Source organism: Triturus cristatus, chromosome 4_2, assembly GCF_964204655.1.
Source record: "Triturus cristatus chromosome 4_2, aTriCri1.1, whole genome shotgun sequence".
Classification (NCBI taxonomy): domain Eukaryota; kingdom Metazoa; phylum Chordata; class Amphibia; order Caudata; family Salamandridae; genus Triturus; species Triturus cristatus.
Genome location: NC_140586.1, coordinates 590,624,386 through 590,644,709, shown reverse-complemented (window position 1 = coordinate 590,644,709; position 20,324 = coordinate 590,624,386).

The window sequence follows — 20,324 nt, the reverse complement described above, 5'->3', positions numbered from 1 at the left end:
TCCAACTTATCCATTTGGAACTTTTCAGTGGAACCGCTATCTTTGGCTGACATCGTGGTTTTGTCGTGGGGTGAGCTACTCTCTGTACGATTACGCGTTGATTCGGATCGCGCCGCTGGCCACCAATGTTAGACGGACCGGGAGGGTCGGCCGAGGACAAGGGGAGAGGTCTCCGGGGAGAGCCGTCTCCAGCGATCGTACAGACAAATAACTTCCCCCCCCACAGACAGATACCACACAAGGAGATGAGTTAGCGTTCTTTATAAGCACTTCTTAAGGTACGATAACAAGGTACAAGGAGGTCTGGACTCAGGGGTCCCCTCGATTCAAGTCTCTCAAGATGGGAAAAGGGGGTAGCGGGACAGTCTGGTTACCAGTCTGGTAGTTGAGATGGTATGGTGGGTAGCTCACAATCCTCGAGCTTGGTGGTCTAGCTGGTACGGGCCGCGGCAGCGCCAGCAGGTCCCGGTGAAGATGGTCGATACACGGTCCGCGGCAGCGCCAGCAGGTCCCTGTGAAGATGGTCGAGGTACGGTCCGCGGCAGCGCCAGCAGGTCCCGGTGAAGGTGGTCGTTACAACGGGCCGCGGCAGCGCCAGCAGGTCCCGAAGAGGATGGATGTTGCAGAAGGCCGCGGCAGCGCCAGCAGGCAGGACGATAGTTCACAAGATAGGGCTACGGCAGCGCCAGTAGTCCGTCAAGGCTGAGTTCTCTCGGTGTCTCTCGACTCCAGGATACAACTGCCTTCCTGCTCCGGAGCTGCCCCAGTTATAGGGCAGGTGCCCTTTGATGTCCGGACCCTCGCACTTGGAGGTCGGAGGGTCCGGGATGAAGGTGTCCAGACACCAAGCGGGGGGTGGAGCCGGTGCCTGGGGGAGCTGGAGGCGATCGTCACCTGGCGGGGGAGAGTCCTTGGCGCTTCGTTCTCCCATTGACCTGCCAAGTGGTCCGCTCACCTCCTGGGTGGATGGTGGTGCCGGGATGTCGGGGCCGGCCAGGCCCAGGGTTAAGGTCGGGGGGAGGCCACACGGCATCGCGGCGCAGGGCCCAAGATGGCGGCTTGACCCGGCCGAGGGAGCCGGTGGTGGCTTGGGCCCGTGATACATGGAGGTCCGAGGGCAGGAGTTCCGTCGGGAGACGGGGTGCGGGTGATTCTCGTGGGTCACGCCTGGCGGGCCGGGGCTTGGGCCCTGTCATGCGGGGAGGGAGCAAGCCCTTCGTGTGGCCTGTCCAACACAAGGGCAAAACAGAAGTGAACAACAAGGCCAGTGGCCAGTCCAGTGTGCAGAGCATGTCCATGAGAGGCTGCATAGGCAAGGGCAAAACAGCAGTGAACAACAAGGCCCGTGGCCAGGGCTAAGTGCAGAGTATGTTCATGAGACGCTGCACAGGTAAGGGCACAACAGTAGTGAATAACAAGGCCAGTGGCCAGTCCAGTGTGCAGTGCATGTCCATGAGAACCTGCACAGGCAAGGGCAAAACAGCAGTGAACAACAAGGCCAGTGGCCAGTCCAGGGTGCAGAGCATGTCCATGAGAAGCTGCACAGGCAAGGGCAAAACAGCAGTGAACAACAAGGCCAGTGGCCAGGGCTAAGTGCAGAGTATGTTCATGAGACGCTGCACAGGTAAGGGCACAACAGTAGTGAATAACAAGGCCAGTGGCCAGTCCAGTGTGCAGTGCATGTCCATGAGAACCTGCACAGGCAAGGGCCAAACAGAAGTGAACAACAAGGCCAGTGGCCAGTCCATTGTGCAGAGCATGTCCATGAGAGGCTGCACAGGCAAGGGCAAAACAGCTGTGAACAACAAGGCCAGTGGCCAGGGCTAAGTGCAGAGAATGTTCATGAGAAGCTGCACAGGCAAGGGCAAAACAGCAGTGAACAACAATGCCAGTGGCCAGGGCTAAGTGCAGAGTATGTTCATGAGAAGCTGCACATGCAAGGGCAAAACAGCAGTGAACAACAAGGCCAATGGCCAGTCCAGTTTGCAGAGCATGTCCATGAGAAGCTACACAGCAAAGGCAAAACAGCAGTGAACAACAAGGCAAGCAGCCAGGGCTAAGTGCAGAGCATGTCCATGAGAATCTGCACAGGCAAGGGCAAAACAGCAGTGAACAACAAGGCCAGTGGCCAGTCCAGGGTGCAGAGCATGTCCATGAGAAGCTGCACAGGCAAGGGCAAAACAGCAGTGAACAACAAGGCCAGTGGCCAGTCCAGGGTGCAGAGCATGTCCATGAGAAGCTGCACAGGCAAGGGCAAAACAGCAGTGAACAACAAGGCCAGTGGCCAGGGCTAAGTGCAGAGTATGTTCATGAGAAGCTGCAAAGGTAAGCGCAAACCAGCAGTAAACAACAAGGCCAGTGGCCAGTCCAGTTTGCAGAGCATGTCCATGAGAAGCTACACAGCAAGGGCAAAACAGCAGTGAACAACAAGGCCAGTGGCCAGTCCAGGGTGCCGACCATGTCTATGAGAAGATGCACATGCAAGGGCAAAACAGCAGTGAACAACAAGGCCAGCAGCCAGGGCTAAGTGCAGAGCATGTCCATGAGAAGCTGCACAGGCAAGGGCAAAACAGCAGTGAACAACAAGGCCAGTGGCCAGGGCTAAGTGCAGAGTATGTTCATGAGAAGCTGCACAGGTAAGCGCAAAACAGTAGTAAACAACAAGGCCAGTGGCCAGTCCAGTTTGCAGAGCATGTCCATGAGAAGCTACACAGCAAGGGCAAAACAGCAGTGAACAACAAGGCAAGCAGCCAGGGCTAAGTGCAGAGCATGTCCATGAGAATCTGCACAGGCAAGGGCAAAACAGCAGTGAACAACAAGGCCAGTGGCCAGTCCAGGGTGCAGAGCATGTCCATGAGAAGCTGCACAGGCAAGGGCAAAACAGCAGTGAACAACAAGGCCAGTGGCCAGGGCTAAGTGCACAGTATGTACATGAGAAGCTGCACAGGCAAGGGCAAAACAGCAGTGAACAACATGGTCAGCAGCCAGGGCTAAGTGCAGAGCATGTCCATGAGAATCTGCACAGGCAAGGGCAAAACAGCAGTGAACAACAAGGCCAGTGGCCAGTCCAGGGTGCAGAGCATGTCCATGAGAAGCTGCACAGGCAAAGGCAAAACAACAGTGAAAAACAAGGCCAGGGTTAAGTACAGAGCATGTCCATGAGAAGCTGCACAGGCAAGGGCAAAACAGCAGTGAACAACAAGGCCAGTGGCCAGTCCAGGGTGCAGAGCATGCCCATGAGAAGCTGCACAGGCAAGGGCAAAACAGCAGTGAACAACAAGGCCAGTGGCCAGGGCTAAGTGCAGAGTATGTTCATGAGACGCTGCACAGGTAAGGGCACAACAGTAGTGAATAACAAGGCCAGTGGCCAGTCCAGTGTGCAGTGCATGTCCATGAGAACCTGCACAGGCAAGGGCCAATCAGAAGTGAACAACAAGGCCAGTGGCCAGTCCATTGTGCAGAGCATGTCCATGAGAGGCTGCACAGGCAAGGGCAAAACAGCTGTGAACAACAAGGCCAGTGGCCAGGGCTAAGTGCAGAGAATGTTCATGAGAAGCTGCACAGGCAAGGGCAAAACAGCAGTGAACAACAATGCCAGTGGCCAGGGCTAAGTGCAGAGTATGTTCATGAGAAGCTGCACATGCAAGGGCAAAACAGCAGTGAACAACAAGGCCAGTGGCCAGTCCAGTTTGCAGAGCATGTCCATGAGAAGCTACACAGCAAAGGCAAAACAGCAGTGAACAACAAGGCAAGCAGCCAGGGCTAAGTGCAGAGCATGTCCATGAGAATCTGCACAGGCAAGGGCAAAACAGCAGTGAACAACAAGGCCAGTGGCCAGTCCAGGGTGCAGAGCATGTCCATGAGAAGCTGCACAGGCAAGGGCAAAACAGCAGTGAACAACAAGGCCAGTGGCCAGTCCAGGGTGCAAAGCATGTCCATGAGAAGCTGCACAGGCAAGGGCAAAACAGCAGTGAACAACAAGGCCAGTGGCCAGGGCTAAGTGCAGAGTATGTTCATGAGAAGCTGCACAGGCAAGGGCAAAACAGCAGTGAACAACATTGCCAGCAGCCAGGGCTAAGTGCAGAGCATGTCCATGAGAATCTGCACAGGCAAGGGCAAAACAGCAATGAACAACAAGGCCAGTGGCCAGTCCAGGGTGCAGAGCATGTCCATGAGAAGCTGCACAGGCAAAGGCAAAACAACAGTGAAAAACAAGGCCAGTGTTAAGTACAGAGCATGTCCATGAGAAGCTGCACAGGCAAGGGCAAAACAGCAGTGAACAACAAGGCCAGTGGCCAGTCCAGGGTGCAGAGCATTTCCTGAGAAGCTGCACAGGCAAGGGCAAAACAGCAGTGAACAACAAGGCCAGTGGCCAGTCCAGGGTGCAGAGCATGTCCATGAGAAGCTGCACAGGCAAGGGCAAAACAGCAGTGAACAACAAGGCCAGTGGCCAGGGCTAAGTGCAGAGTATGTTCATGAGACGCTGCACAGGTAAGGGCAAAACAGTAGTGAATAACAAGGCCAGTTGCCAGTCCAGTGTGCAGAGCATGTCTATGAGAACCTGCACAGGCAAGGGCCAAGCAGAAGTGAACAACAAGGCCAGTGGCCAGTCCAGTGTGCAGAGCATGTCCATGAGAGGCTGCACAGGCAAGGGCAAAACAGCTGTGAACAACAAGGCCAGTGGCCAGGGCTAAGTGCAGAGTATGTTCATGAGAAGCTGCACAGGTAAGGGCAAAACAGCAGGGAACAACAAGGCCAGTGGCCAGTCCGGTTTGCAGAGCATGTCCATAAGAAACTACACGGCAAGGGCAAAACAGCAGTGAACAACAAGGCCAGCAGCCAGGGCTAAGTGCAGAGCATGTCCATGAGAAGCTGCACAGGCAAGGACAACACAGCAGTGAACAACAAGGCCAGGGCTAAGTGCAGAGCATGTCCATGGGACGCTGCACAGGCAAGGGCAATACAGCAGTGAACAACAAGGCCAGCAGCCAGGGCTAAGTGCAGAGCATGTCCAAGAGACGCTGCACAAGCAAGGGCAAAACAGCAGTGAACACCAAGGTCAGTGGCCAGACCAGGGTGCGGTGCATGTCCATGAGAAGCTGCACAGGCAAGGGCAAAACAGCAGTGAACAACAAGGCCAGTGGCCAGGGCTATGTGCAGAGTATGTTCATGAGAAGCTGCACAAGCAGGGGTAAAACGGCAGTGAAGAACAAGGCCAGTGACCAGGGCTAAGTGCAGAGTATGTTCATGAGAAGCTGCACAGGCAAGGGCAAAACAGACGTGAACAACAAGGGCAGCAGCCAGGGCTAAGTGCAGAGCATGTCCATGAGAAGCTGCGCAGGCAAGGGCAAAACAGCAGTTAACAACAAGGCCAGGACTAATTGCAGAGCATGTCCATGAGAAGCTGCACAGGCAAGGGCAAAACAGCAGTGAACAACAAGGCCAAGGGACAGTCCAGGTGCAGAGCATGTCCTTAGAAGCTGCACAGGTAAGGGCAAAACAGCAGTGAACAACAAGGCCAGTGGCCAGGGCTAAGTACAGACTATGTCCATGAGAAGCTGCACAGGCAAGGGCAAAACAGCAGTGAACAACAAGGCCAGTGGACAGGGCTAAGTGTAGAGTATGTTCATGAGAAGCTGCACAGGCAAGGGCAAAACAGCAGTGAACATCAAGGCCAGTGCTAAGTGCAGAGCATGTCCATGAGAAGCTGCACAGGCAAGGGAAAAACAGCAGAGAACAACAAGGCCAGTGCCCAGGGCTAAGTGCAGAGTATGTTCATGAGAAGCTGCACATGCAAGGGCAAAACAGCAGTGAACAACAAGGCCAGTGGCCAGGGCTAAGTGCAGAGCATGTCCATGAGATGCTGCACAGGCAAGACAGGCAAGGGCAAAACAGCAGTGAACAACAGGGCCAGCGGCCAGCGGCCAGGGCTAAGTGCAGAGCATGTCCATGAGAAGCTGCACAGGCAAGGGCAAAACAGAAGTGAACAACAAGGCCACTGGCCAGGGCTAAGTGCAGAGTATGTTCATGAGAAGCTGCACAGGCAATGGCAAAACAGCAGTGAACAACAAGGCCAGTGGCCAGGTCTAAGTGCAGAGCATGTCCATGAGAAGCTGCACAGGCAAGGGCAAAACAGCAGTGAACAACAAGGCCAGTGGCCAGGGCTAAGTGCAGAGTATATTCATGAGAAGCTGCACATGCAAGGGCAAAACAGTAGTGAACAACAAGGCCAGTAGACAGGGCTAAGTGCAGAGTATGTCCATGAGAAGCTGCACAGGCAAGACAGGCAAGGGCAAAACAGCAGTGAACAACAAGGCCAGCGGCCAGGGCTAAGTGCAGAGCATGTCCATGAGAAGCTGCACAGGCAAGGGCAAAACAGAAGTGAACAACAAGGCCAGTGGCCAGGGCTAAGTGCAGAGTATGTTCATGAGAAGCTGCACAGGCAAAGGCAAAACATCAGTGAACAACAAGGCCAGGGCTAAGTGCAGAGCATGTCAATGAGAAGCTGCACAGGCAAGGGCAAAACAGCAGTGAACAACAAGGCCAGTGGCCAGTCCAGCGTGCAGAGCATTTCCTGAGAATCTGCACAGGCAAGGGCAAAACAGCAGTGAACAACAAGGCCAGTGGCCAGGGCTAAGTGCAGAGTATGTTCATGAGAAGCTGCACAGGCAAAGGCAAAACATCAGTGAACAACAAGGCCAGTGGCCAGGGCTAAGTGCAGAGCATGTCCATGAGAAGCTGCACAGGCAAGGGCAAAACAGCAGTGAACAACAAGGCCAGTGGCCAGGGCTAAGTGCAGAGTATATTCATGAGAAGCTGCACATGCAAGGGCAAAACAGTAGTGAACAACAAGGCCAGTAGACAGGTGTTAGAGTCGGGGATCTCTGGTTGGCGCAAGGTTGCCCTTGTGTCAAGCAGGAACCCTCTCCTCCACGTCAGGGCGCAGGATAACCCCTCGCGAATGACCCTTGCTCACCCTCTAGGTGCGTGGCGAGAGCAGCCAAGGCGATTCCTCAGGCGTTGTTGGTTAAGCACTTACAATCATACACACAGTAAATACATCAATCCCCCCAGAAACGGACACCAGACTTGGATATATATAAAAATACGCTTCTTTATGTAAAAATAAGGATATATATCTCAGCAGACTTATCACAAGACCAATAACGTTTTCGCTAGGCCACCAGGTTGTAAAGCAGGCAAATGTTCTTTGTTCGTAGCTTCCAATGGAGACTTTGTAGTCTCTTCGCAAATGTTACTTGTGGTTCCAGTACTCACAGAGATCGGCTCCTGCGAACGGGGAAATAAGGCGTTGCGGGCCCCGAGCCCGATACTGGAACTTCTTTCGTGACGTGGAGGGTCGGCACAGGTCGGTGCGACTCTCAGCTTGGGAAGTGTTCTTGGGTCCTCAATCAGCAGGTGTGGGCAAGTAGGCAGGCGCGGCCCGCGACCCTTTAGCACGGCGGTGCCGGGGGGGTCTCCACAGCGGGGGCGGTGCGGCCTGAGATGTCCGGGGATAGCGAAGCGGGGTCGCAGGGCACAGTCAGTGCAGCTGGATGACCCGGAGTAGATCACAGTCGTCGGACGGTTTCCGGCGGGAGGGGTGATAGCGCGGTCAGCGTGCTCCAGTAGCAGGCGGTGACAGGGATGCAGGCGGCCTGGCCCGGGGACAGAGAGCGGCTCTGGACGGAGCGGGGCTCTCACGGGTTTGAGGCAGGCAAGCTTCTGAGTGTCACGGCCCTAGGAGGGGCGATGAGGGGCGCAGTCTCTTTCCAGCGGGATGCACACACGGCTCGAATTGGAGGACGAGCAAAAGCACAGAGAACCCACTGGTCCTGGGGTTCAGTTCAGGGGGCAAGCTCAGATCAAGCCCTTGGAGAATGTTCAAGCACAAAGTAGCAAAGTCTTTTCAGTAAGTCTCTTCCTCTCCTTTCTCAGCAAGGCAAGCAGCAGGCCAGCTCCTCCAGCGTCTTCTTCTCCTTCTAGTCGGGCAGAGGTTCTTTGTGGTAAACAGGATTCTGATTTCTTGGGAGCCAGGCTCCTACTTTTATACCATGATTCTTTTGTTCTTTAGCGCCAGGGGGCCTGGGCCTGGCTCAGTCCAGTTCTGGAGCACTTTGTTATGGTGACTCTGCTCTTTCCTTTCAGCAGCAGGGCAGAGACATCAGCCGCCCCACAGGGGGTGGCGCCGGCTTTGTGGTGGCAGAGCACAGGTCTATTCAAGAGTCAAGGTGTACTCCTCCCACCCATCCAGGTGTAATCTCTCTACCCACCACCTGGCAGCCAACCTGTCTCTGGGGATTCCCCAACCCTGCTCCTTACTGTTGCTGGGCAGAACACACACACATACAGCAGAGGCGGACTGAGATGGTCAGGTCAGTAAATACTAACTTTCTAAAAGTAGTATTTACAAACCCAGGATATTAAAATAAACTTGACTACAAGAAGTATTTTATCATCCTGAGTTCAGGCATACTAAACTTGACACTTCTACCATGCTCTCTGAGTCCACTGGGGTCACAGCGTTGGCGTGATTCCAGCAGCCCATTCTGGCCTATGGAGAGCAGGTAGCCTTCAATAGTGAAGAACGAAAAGGGCTGTAATTCACTACTAAGACATGCCACACACATCAGGGCATGTCCTACCTTATGCCTACAATGCACCCTGCCCTTGGGCCTACCAGAGGGGTGGCTAATATGTAGGTAAGGGAAGGTTTAGGGACTGGCAAGTGGGGGCACTTGCGCAGTCAGCGCGACGGTCCCGGACCGCGCACAGGGTCTGCGGTGGCAGGCCCTAGACACACTTTACACGGCCGCTTCCGTGGGTGGCGCAACCAGCGCTGCAAGCCCACCAGCAGCATTGGCATTCACGAGCCCTGGCACCCCTGGTGCACTTTACTGGGGACTGACAGTGAATCCAATAAACCAATCGTGGACATCAATTACAGGTACACTTTACCTAGGGAGCACTTGCACTGCGGCACGGATTAGCCGTGGCGCAGTGCCCTGAGCGGACAACACCAGCAAAACAATCGAGGCACACCATCAAAAAGTGGAAGGGAAACTCACGCCAAGGTGCCAGGTCTAACACGTGTCCCCTCCAGCTGAAATGTGGGGAGAACTACCCTTGCCCAGGGGGTTCCTCGTCACTAAGGCGGAAATACCTGGACAGACCGTCAGCGTTGGCGTGATCTGTACCAGGACGGTGTTCCACCGTAAAGTCCATACCCTGTAGGGAGATGGACCACCTCAACAGCTTCGGGTTTTCACCCCTCATTTGCATCAACCATCTGAGGGGCCTGTGGTCTGTCTGAACCCGGAAGTGAGACCCAAACAAGTAGGGTCTTAGCTTCTTCAGCGCCCAGACCACAGCAAATGCTTCTCGCTCAATCGCACTCCACCTACTTTCCCGTGGAAGTAACCTCCTACTGATGAAGGCTACGGGTTGGTCCCAGCCCTCCTCAGTCATCTGTGAGAGAACAGCCCCTACCCCATGCTCTGAAGCGTCTGTCTGGACTAGGAATTCCTTGGAGAAGTCAGGGGCCAAGAGCACGGGCGCCGTGCACATGGCAGTCTTCAGGGTGTCGAAAGCTTTCTGACAGGTGTCAGTCCAAATCACGTTCCTGGGCTGCTTCTTCGAAGTCAGCTCTGTCAAGGGGGCAACGATCGTTCCATAGCCCTTGACAAACCTCCTGTAGTACCCAGTGAGCCCCAGGAAGGCCCTCACTGCGGTCTGCGTCTTGGGGGGTTCCCAAGCCAGGATGGTCTCAATTTTGGGTTGCAAGGGTGCCACCTTGCCACTCCCCACTTGGTGTCCCAAGTACACCACGGAACCCTGCCCGATCTGGCACTTGCTTGCCTTGATCGTGAGGCCTGCTCGGCGCAGCGCCATCAACACTTCCCAGAGGTGGCGCAGGTGTTCAGGCCAGGTGGCACTGAACACTGCGATGTCATCCAGGTAGGCGGCACTGAACGCATCCAGCCCAACCAGTACCTGGTTGACCAACCTCTGAAAGGTGGCAGGGGCATTCTTCATCCCAAATGGCATGACTCGGAACTGGAAGTGCCCATCTGGTGTAGAGAATGCTGACCTCTCTTTGGCCCCATCGGTCAAGGCGATCTGCCAGTACCCAGACGTCAAATCAAACGTACTGAGGAACCGGGCAGCCCCCAGCCGATCAATGAGCTCATCAGCTCTGGGGATGGGGTGCGCGTCAGTCTTCGTGACTGAATTGAGTCCTCTGTAGTCCACACAGAACCGGAGTTCAGGTGTGGCTCCCGGCGCAGCAGCCTTTGGGACCAAGACCACGGGGCTGGACCAAGGACTGCTGGAGGACTCAACCACCCCTAGCGCAAGCATTTTGGAGACCTCCTCCTTAATGCAAGCTCTGACCCTGTCAGTTACCCTGTAAGCCTTGTGCTTTACAGGTAAGCTGTCTCCTGTGTCCACATCATGGACGCACCAATCTGTGACACCAGGAACCAGGGAGAATCGGTCGGAAAACTGTCCCAGCAAGTGGCGGCAGTCTTCCTGTTGTTCGGGCGTCAGGGTGGGTGAGAGGATAACTCCATCCACTGACCCATCTTTCTCAGAGGCCACTAAGAGGTCAGGAAGAGGCTCGGTCTCCTCTTCCATTCCATCATCAGTGGCCAGCAGCATGCCCACTTCGGTCCTCTCTAAGTGGGGCTTAAGGCGGTTAACATGTAGGACCCTCAAAGGGTTCCTGGGAGTCTGCATGTCCACCAAGTAGGTGATAGGACTTTTGCGCTCCACAACCTCAAATGGACCGGTCCACTTATCCTGAAGTGCACACGGCTCCACTGGGGCCAAGACCCACACCTTTTGTCCAGGTTGAAGCTCGACCAGAGTGGCATTCCGGTCGTACCACCGCTTCATCTCCTCCTGGCTGGCTTCCAGATTTGCCTCAGCAAGTTGCCTGAAACGCCGAGTCTGGTTTCGGAAGGCCAGCATGTAACTATATACATTCTGGGGAGGTTTCCTGGGAGATTGCTCCCAGCCTTCCTTCACCAAACTCAGAGGTCCTCTTACCGGGTGACCATACAGAAGCTCAAAGGGGCTGAATCCTAGAGACTTCTGTGGCACCTCTCGGTAAGCGAAGAGCAGGCATGGCAAGAGGACGTCCCACTTACGCCTCATTGGACCGTCCAGGCCCATGATCATGCCTTTGAGGGTTCGGTTGAATCTCTCAACCAACCCGTTTCCTTGGGGGTGGTAAGGAGTGGTGAACTTGTAAGTTACCCCACACTCCTTCCACAGGGATTTCATATACGTGGATATGAAATTGGTCCCCCTGTCGCTCACCACCTCTAGAGGGAATCCCACTCGGGAGAAAATTCCCATCAGTGCCCGTCCCACCACGGGGGCCGTCACTGTCCTCAGAGGGATGGCTTCAGGGTACCGGGTGGCATGGTCCACCAAGACCAGGATGAACCTGTTGCCCAGGGCTGTCTTGGGGTCCAGAGGCCCCACAATGTCAATACCCACTCGTTGGAATGGCGTACCGACCACAGGGAAAGGTTGCAGAGGAGCCTTATGCTTCCCTCCGCTCTTACCACTTGCCTGGCAAGTCTGACAGGTTCTGCAGTAGGAATCTGAATTCTTATGCATTTGGGGCCAGTAAAAGTGGGTGACAAGCCTGTCATAGGTCTTGTCCATCCCCAAATGTCCTGCTAAAGGCACATCGTGAGCCAGCCCCAGTAGGAAGGTTCTGAACTTCTGGGGTACCACCAGCACACGGGCTGACCCAGGTTCAGCAGCCTTAGGCTCGGAATACAGGAGGTCACTCTCCCAGTACACGTAGTGTGTTTTGGCCTGAACACCATTGGCCTGGTCTGCAGCCTGCTGCCGCATACCTACGAGAGAAGGGCATTCTTTCTGCTCCCTGCAGAATTCCTCCCTGGAGGGACCTCCTTCTTGCTGCCAATGGGTCAGCTCAGGCAGATCTCCCAGTTCGGCAATCTGTTCCCCGGTAGGCTCCAGAGCATCCCCCTCAGGGTCTACTTCCTCCTGGGCCGTGGGAACTTCGGGGGCCGGTTTCCCGCGCCTCCTGCGCCTTCTCCCTAAGGCCGGTTCCTGGACCTCTCCCTCAGGCTCCAGGACCCTCTCAACACCCCTACTGGCTGCCATGGACCGGGTGGTCACGCACGCCCAGTCGGGTAGACCCACCATCCTCAGATGCGTGGTCTTCTCCACCTTCTCCCAAGGGGAACTCTCCAGGTCGTTCCCTAGCAGACAGTCTACAGGCATGTCAGTTCTCACAGCGACTTGCAGAGTACCAGAAACCTCCCCCCACTCAAAGGGAACTTGAGCCATTGGACAACGACTCTCTACGTTGTCAGCATTGACAACCCTACAGTAGGCATTGGGTACAATCTGCTCTTGAGACACCAGGTGTTGCCTCACCGAGGTCACGCTGGCTCCTGTATCTCTAAGAGCCTCAACCTTCTTTCCATTGATGGTCACCACCTGCCCATATTTCTTAGTGTTAGAGGGCAGGTAGGTTACAGGGACCATCTCACTGTCTCCTAGCGAGACTAGGGTCATCTGCCCGGGACCCCCACCCTCCTGGACTGCTACCTCCTCCCCAAAGTTAACACTAGCTACTTGCCGGGGTGGAGCACCAGTGGGTGCGGTCTTACCAAACAGGCGACACTTAGGATCAGAGGCAATGTGACCCGGATCGCCACACTTATAACAATTGAAGGGCCCCTTTGGAACAGGTCTACCTGTCGGGGCCCCGTTCTGCTGCGGGGGTGGGGGAGGCTGAGAACCCTTCTGCTGGTTCCCTTGGGAATTACTTTGGGGGCCTTTTTGGAAGCCCTTCTGTTTACCCTTGTCCCCCCCACTCTTCTGCTGGGGACCCTGCCCACCTTTGGCGGAGTCTCCCACTTGACCCTTGTGGACCCTGGTGCTGAGCCAGCGGTCCGCCTCCTCAGCAAGCTTCCTCGGGTTGGACAGCTTGCTATCTATCAGGTGCTGGCGTAGCTCAGGAAAACATTGACTGGACAAGTGCTCCCATGCAATTAAATCAAGCAGCCCTTGATAATCATTCACTTTGCTACCCTTCACCCAACCATCCAGCGCTCTGCAGAAAAAGGTCACATATTCCACATACGTAGTCTCAGGGATCTTCTTCGTCTCCCTGAACCGCTGTCTATATAGCTCAGGAGTTAACCCATACCTGGTCATTAAAGCTTCCTTCATATGGGGGTATGAGGTCTGGACTTCTAAGGGCAAATCTAACAGTGTGTCCCGCCCTTCCGCAAGGAACCTTCCCCACAACCCCGCTCCCCAGTCTTTCTCAGGGACCCGGTGTGAGGACATGGCCACCTCGTAGGCTCTAAACCACTGTCCTATGTCATCCTTTCTAAAATACTCCTTTACTACATCTTTGGGGATGTACACCTTGGACTCTACCTGCGCTGGTGGAGTGCTGCCACCAGAAGGAGCGGTGTCCAAACTTTTCGCCTTCAGCTCCAACTCCTTCAATCTGATATCGTGATCCATTTGGCGTTGTTGTGCCTCCAGGGCCAACTTCTGCTTTTCCATTTCCATTTGTCCTGCCAACTTTGCCATCTCCATTGCATGCGCCCTGTCTGCTGCCCTGTCTGCCAGCTCCTCTGGCGACCGGACTCTGCTGGGCTCCTCAAGGTTGTCGGGTGGAACGATGTCCCCCGCGTTCCGTAGGTCTCGTGACTCCTTCCAGGCTCTCAACGCCTTGGTGTACTGGGGCTTCCTCTTGCATCCAGCATGGGGGACTCTGAATTTTACACTGTAGCCTTTCAATTGCTCCATCGTGTAGCCTTCCAGTCTCTCCCAATCCACCTCATCTATTCCAGAAATCACGGAGAGCGCTCTCCCAGCAGAGAGCGAGCCAGGCATGGTTGCAGTAATGGCAGATGTCTCAACAAAGTTCAACAAATAAAAACCTGTGGCTGCGTTATTTGGTCTGCTCTCACTATCTGGTGATTAATAATTCACTGTATGCAAATTATAAGTGCAAATCCGAAATCCCAACCGCTGCCAACAATGTTAGAGTCGGGGATCTCTGGTTGGCGCAAGGTTGCCCTTGTGTCAAGCAGGAACCCTCTCCTCCACGTCAGGGCGCAGGATAACCCCTCGCGAATGACCCTTGCTCACCCTCTAGGTGCGTGGCGAGAGCAGCCAAGGCGATTCCTCAGGCGTTGTTGGTTAAGCACTTACAATCATACACACAGTAAATACATCAATCCCCCCAGAAACGGACACCAGACTTGGATATATATAAAAATACGCTTCTTTATGTAAAAATAAGGATATATATCTCAGCAGACTTATCACAAGACCAATAACGTTTTCGCTAGGCCACCAGGTTGTAAAGCAGGCAAATGTTCTTTGTTCGTAGCTTCCAATGGAGACTTTGTAGTCTCTTCGCAAATGTTACTTGTGGTTCCAGTACTCACAGAGATCGGCTCCTGCGAACGGGGAAATAAGGCGTTGCGGGCCCCGAGCCCGATACTGGAACTTCTTTCGTGACGTGGAGGGTCGGCACAGGTCGGTGCGACTCTCAGCTTGGGAAGTGTTCTTGGGTCCTCAATCAGCAGGTGTGGGCAAGTAGGCAGGCGCGGCCCGCGACCCTTTAGCACGGCGGTGCCGGGGGGGTCTCCACAGCGGGGGCGGTGCGGCCTGAGATGTCCGGGGATAGCGAAGCGGGGTCGCAGGGCACAGTCAGTGCAGCTGGATGACCCGGAGTAGATCACAGTCGTCGGACGGTTTCCGGCGGGAGGGGTGATAGCGCGGTCAGCGTGCTCCAGTAGCAGGCGGTGACAGGGATGCAGGCGGCCTGGCCCGGGGACAGAGAGCGGCTCTGGACGGAGCGGGGCTCTCACGGGTTTGAGGCAGGCAAGCTTCTGAGTGTCACGGCCCTAGGAGGGGCGATGAGGGGCGCAGTCTCTTTCCAGCGGGATGCACACACGGCTCGAATTGGAGGACGAGCAAAAGCACAGAGAACCCACTGGTCCTGGGGTTCAGTTCAGGGGGCAAGCTCAGATCAAGCCCTTGGAGAATGTTCAAGCACAAAGTAGCAAAGTCTTTTCAGTAAGTCTCTTCCTCTCCTTTCTCAGCAAGGCAAGCAGCAGGCCAGCTCCTCCAGCGTCTTCTTCTCCTTCTAGTCGGGCAGAGGTTCTTTGTGGTAAACAGGATTCTGATTTCTTGGGAGCCAGGCTCCTACTTTTATACCATGATTCTTTTGTTCTTTAGCGCCAGGGGGCCTGGGCCTGGCTCAGTCCAGTTCTGGAGCACTTTGTTATGGTGACTCTGCTCTTTCCTTTCAGCAGCAGGGCAGAGACATCAGCCGCCCCACAGGGGGTGGCGCCGGCTTTGTGGTGGCAGAGCACAGGTCTATTCAAGAGTCAAGGTGTACTCCTCCCACCCATCCAGGTGTAATCTCTCTACCCACCACCTGGCAGCCAACCTGTCTCTGGGGATTCCCCAACCCTGCTCCTTACTGTTGCTGGGCAGAACACACACACATACAGCAGAGGCGGACTGAGATGGTCAGGTCAGTAAATACTAACTTTCTAAAAGTAGTATTTACAAACCCAGGATATTAAAATAAACTTGACTACAAGAAGTATTTTATCATCCTGAGTTCAGGCATACTAAACTTGACACTTCTACCATGCTCTCTGAGTCCACTGGGGTCACAGCGTTGGCGTGATTCCAGCAGCCCATTCTGGCCTATGGAGAGCAGGTAGCCTTCAATAGTGAAGAACGAAAAGGGCTGTAATTCACTACTAAGACATGCCACACACATCAGGGCATGTCCTACCTTATGCCTACAATGCACCCTGCCCTTGGGCCTACCAGAGGGGTGGCTAATATGTAGGTAAGGGAAGGTTTAGGGACTGGCAAGTGGGGGCACTTGCGCAGTCAGCGCGACGGTCCCGGACCGCGCACAGGGTCTGCGGTGGCAGGCCCTAGACACACTTTACACGGCCGCTTCCGTGGGTGGCGCAACCAGCGCTGCAAGCCCACCAGCAGCATTGGCATTCACGAGCCCTGGCACCCCTGGTGCACTTTACTGGGGACTGACAGTGAATCCAATAAACCAATCGTGGACATCAATTACAGGTACACTTTACCTAGGGAGCACTTGCACTGCGGCACGGATTAGCCGTGGCGCAGTGCTCTGAGCGGACAACACCAGCAAAACAATCGAGGCACACCATCAAAAAGTGGAAGGGAAACTCACGCCAAGGTGCCAGGTCTAACAACAGGGCTAAGTGCAGAGTATGTCCATGAGAAGCTGCACAGGCAAGACAGGCAAGGGCAAAACAGCAGTGAACAACAAGGCCAGCGGCCAGGGCTAAGTGCAGAGCATGTCCATGAGAAGCTGCACAGGCAAGGGCAAAACAGAAGTGAACAACAAGGCCAGTGGCCAGGGCTAAGTGCAGAGTATGTTCATGAGAAGCTGCACAGGCAAAGGCAAAACATCAGTGAACAACAAGGCCAGGGCTAAGTGCAGAGCATGTCAATGAGAATCTGCACAGGCAAGGGCAAAACAGCAGTGAACAACAAGGCCAGTGGCCAGTCCAGCGTGCAGAGCATTTCCTGAGAAGCTGCACAGGCAAGGGCAAAACAGCAGTTAACAACAAGGCCAGTGGCCAGTCCAGGGTGCAGAGCATGTCCATGAGAAGCTGCACAGGCAAGGGCAAAACAGCAGTGAACAACAAGGCCAGTGGCCAGGGCTAAGTGCAGAGTATGTTCATGAGACGCTGCACAGGTAAGGGCAAAACAGTAGTGAATAACAAGGCCAGTGGCCAGTCCAGTGTGCAGAGCATGTCCATGAGAACCTGCACAGGCAAGGGCCAAACAGAAGTGAACAACAAGGCCAGTGGCCAGTCCAGTGTGCAGAGCATGTCCATGAGAGGCTGCACAGGCAAGGGCAAAACAGCTGTGAACAACAAGGCCAGTGGCCAGGGCTAAGTGCAGAGTATGTTCATGAGAAGCTGCACATGTAAGGGCAAAACAGCAGGGAACAACAAGGCCAGTGGCCAGTCCAGTTTGCAGAGCATGTCCATGAGAAGCTACACGGCAAGGGAAAACAGCAGTGAACAACAAGGCCAGCAGCCAGGGCTAAGTGCAGAGCATGTCCATGAGAAGCTGCACAGGCAAGGACAACACAGCAGTGAACAACAAGGCCAGGGCTAAGTGCAGAGCATGACCATGGGAAGCTGCACTGGCAAGGGCAAAACAGCAGTGAACACCAAGGACAGTGGCCAGTCCAGGGTGCGGTGCATGTCCATGAGAAGCTGCACAGGCGAGGGTAAAACGGCAGTGAAGAACAAGGCCAGTGACCAGGGCTAAGTGCAGAGTATGTTCATGAGAAGCTGCACAGGCAAGGGCAAAACAGAAGTGAACAACAAGGCCAGCAGCCAGGGCTAAGTGCAGAGCATGTCCATGAGAAGCTGCGCAGGCAAGGGCAAAACAGCAGTTAACAACAAGGCAAGGGCTAATTGCAGAGCATGTCCATGAGAAGCTGCACAGGCAAGGGCAAAACAGCAGTGAACAACAAGGCCAAGAGACAGTCCAGGGTGCAGAGCATGTCCTTAGAAGCTGCACAGGTAAGGGCAAAACAGCAGTGAACAACAAGGCCAGTGGCCAGGGCTAAGTACAGACTATGTCCATGAGAAGCTGCACAGGCAAGGGCAAAACAGCAGTGAACAACAAGGCCAGTGGACAGGGCTAAGTGTAGAGTATGTTCATGAGAAGCTGCACAGGCAAGGGCAAAACAGCAGTGAACATCAAGGCCAGTGCTAAGTGCAGAGCATGTCCATGAGAAGCTGCACAGGCAAGGGAAAAACAGCAGTGAACAACAAGGCCAGTGCCCAGGGCTAAGTGCAGAGTATGTTCATGAGAAGCTGCACATGCAAGGGCAAAACAGCAGTGAACAACAAGGCCAGTGGCCAGGGCTAAGTGCAGAGCATGTCCATGAGAAGCTGCACAGGCAAGACAGGCAAGGGCAAAACAGCAGTGAACAACAAGGCCAGCGGCCAGGGCTAAGTGCAGAGCATGTCCATGAGAAGCTGCACAGGCAAGGGCAAAACAGAAGTGAACAACAAGGCCAGTGGCCAGGGCTAAGTGCAGAGTATGTTCATGAGACGCTGCACAGGCAATGGCAAAACAGCAGTGAACAACAAGGCCAATGGCCAGGTCTAAGTGCAGAGCATGTCCATGAGAAGCTGCACAGGCAAGGGCAAAACAGCAGTGAACAACAAGGCCAGTGGACAGGGCTAAGTGCAGAGTATGTCCATGAGAAGCTGCACAGGCAATACAGGCAAAGGCAAAACAGCAGTGAACAACAAGGCCAGCGGCCAGGGCTAAGTGCAGAGCATGTCCATGAGAAGCTGCACAGGCAAGGGCAAAACAGAAGTGAACAACAAGGCCAGTGGACACGGCTAAGTGCAGAGTATGTTCATGAGAAGCTGCACAGGCAAAGGCAAAACATCAGTGAACAACAAGGCCAGGGCTAAGTGCAGAGCATGTCAATGAGAAGCTGCACAGGCAAGGGCAAAACAGCAGTGAACAACAAGGCCAGTGGCCAGTCCAGGGTGCAGTGAATGTCCATGAGAAGCTGCACAGGCAAGGGCAAAACAGCAGTGAACAACAAGGCCAGTGCCCAGGGCTAAGTGCAGAGTATGTTCATGAGAAGCTGCACAGGCAAGGGCAAAACAGCAGTGAACAACAAGGCCAGTGGCCAGTCCAGGGTGCAGAGCATTTCCTGAGAAGCTGCACAGGCAAGGGCAAACAGCAGTGAACAACAAGGCCAGTGGCCAGTCCAGGGTGCAGAGCATGTCCATGAGAAGCTGCACAGGCAAGGGCAAAACAGCAGTGAACAACAAGGCCAGTGGACAGGGCTAAGTGTAGAGTATGTTCATGAGAAGCTGCACAGGCAAGGGCAAAACAGCAGTGAACATCAAGGCCAGTGCTAAGTGCAGAGCATGTCCATGAGAAGCTGCACAGGCAAGGGAAAAACAGCAGTGAACAACAAGGCCAGTGCCCAGGGCTAAGTGCAGAGTATGTTCATGAGAAGCTGCACATGCAAGGGCAAAACAGCAGTGAACAACAAGGCCAGTGGCCAGGGCTAAGTGCAGAGCATGTCCATGAGAAGCTGCACAGGCAAGACAGGCAAGGGCAAAACAGCAGTGAACAACAAGGCCAGCGGCCAGGGCTAAGTGCAGAGCATGTCCATGAGAAGCTGCACAGGCAAGGGCAAAACAGAAGTGAACAACAAGGCCAGTGGCCAGGGCTAAGTGCAGAGTATGTTCATGAGAAGCTGCACAGGCAATGGCAAAACAGCAGTGAACAACAAGGCCAGTGGCCAGGTCTAAGTGCAGAGCATGTCCATGAGAAGCTGCACAGGCAAGGGCAAAACAGCAGTGAACAACAAGGCCAGTGGACAGGGCTAAGTGCAGAGTATGTCCATGAGAAGCTGCACAGGCAATACAGGCAAAGGCAAAACAGCAGTGAACAACAAGGCCAGCGGCCAGGGCTAAGTGCAGAGCATGTCCATGAGAAGCTGCACAGGCAAGGGCAAAACAGAAGTGAACAACAAGGCCAGTGGACACGGCTAAGTGCAGAGTATGTTCATGAGAAGCTGCACAGGCAAAGGCAAAACATCAGTGAACAACAAGGCCAGGGCTAAGTGCAGAGCATGTCAATGAGAAGCTGCACAGGCAAGGGCAAAACAGCAGTGAACAACAAGGCCAGTGGCCAGTCCAGGGTGCAGTGAATGTCCATGAGAAGCTGCACAGGCAAGGGCAAAACAGCAGTGAACAACAAGGCCAGTGCCCAGGGCTAAGTGCAGAGTATGTTCATGAGAAGCTGCACATGCAAGGGCAAAACAGCAGTGAACAACAACGCCAGTGGCCAGGGCTAAGTGCAGAGCATGTCCATGAGAAGCTGCATAGGCAAGACAGGCAAGGGCAAAACAGCAGTGAACAACAAGGCCAGCGGCCAGGGCTAAGTGCAGAGCATGTCCATGAGAAGCTGCACAGGCAAGGGCAAAACAGAAGTGAACAACAAGGCCAGTGGCCAGGGCTAAGTGCAGAGTATGTTCATGAGAAGCTGCACAGGCAATGGCAAAACAGCAGTGAACAACAAGGCCAGTGGCCAGGTCTAAGTGCAGAGCATGTCCATGAGAAGCTGCACAGGCAAGGGCAAAACAGCAGTGAAAAACAAGGCCAGTGGACAGGGCTAAGTGCAGAGTATGTCCATGAGAAGCTGCACAGGCAATACAGGCAAAGGCAAAACAGCAGTGAACA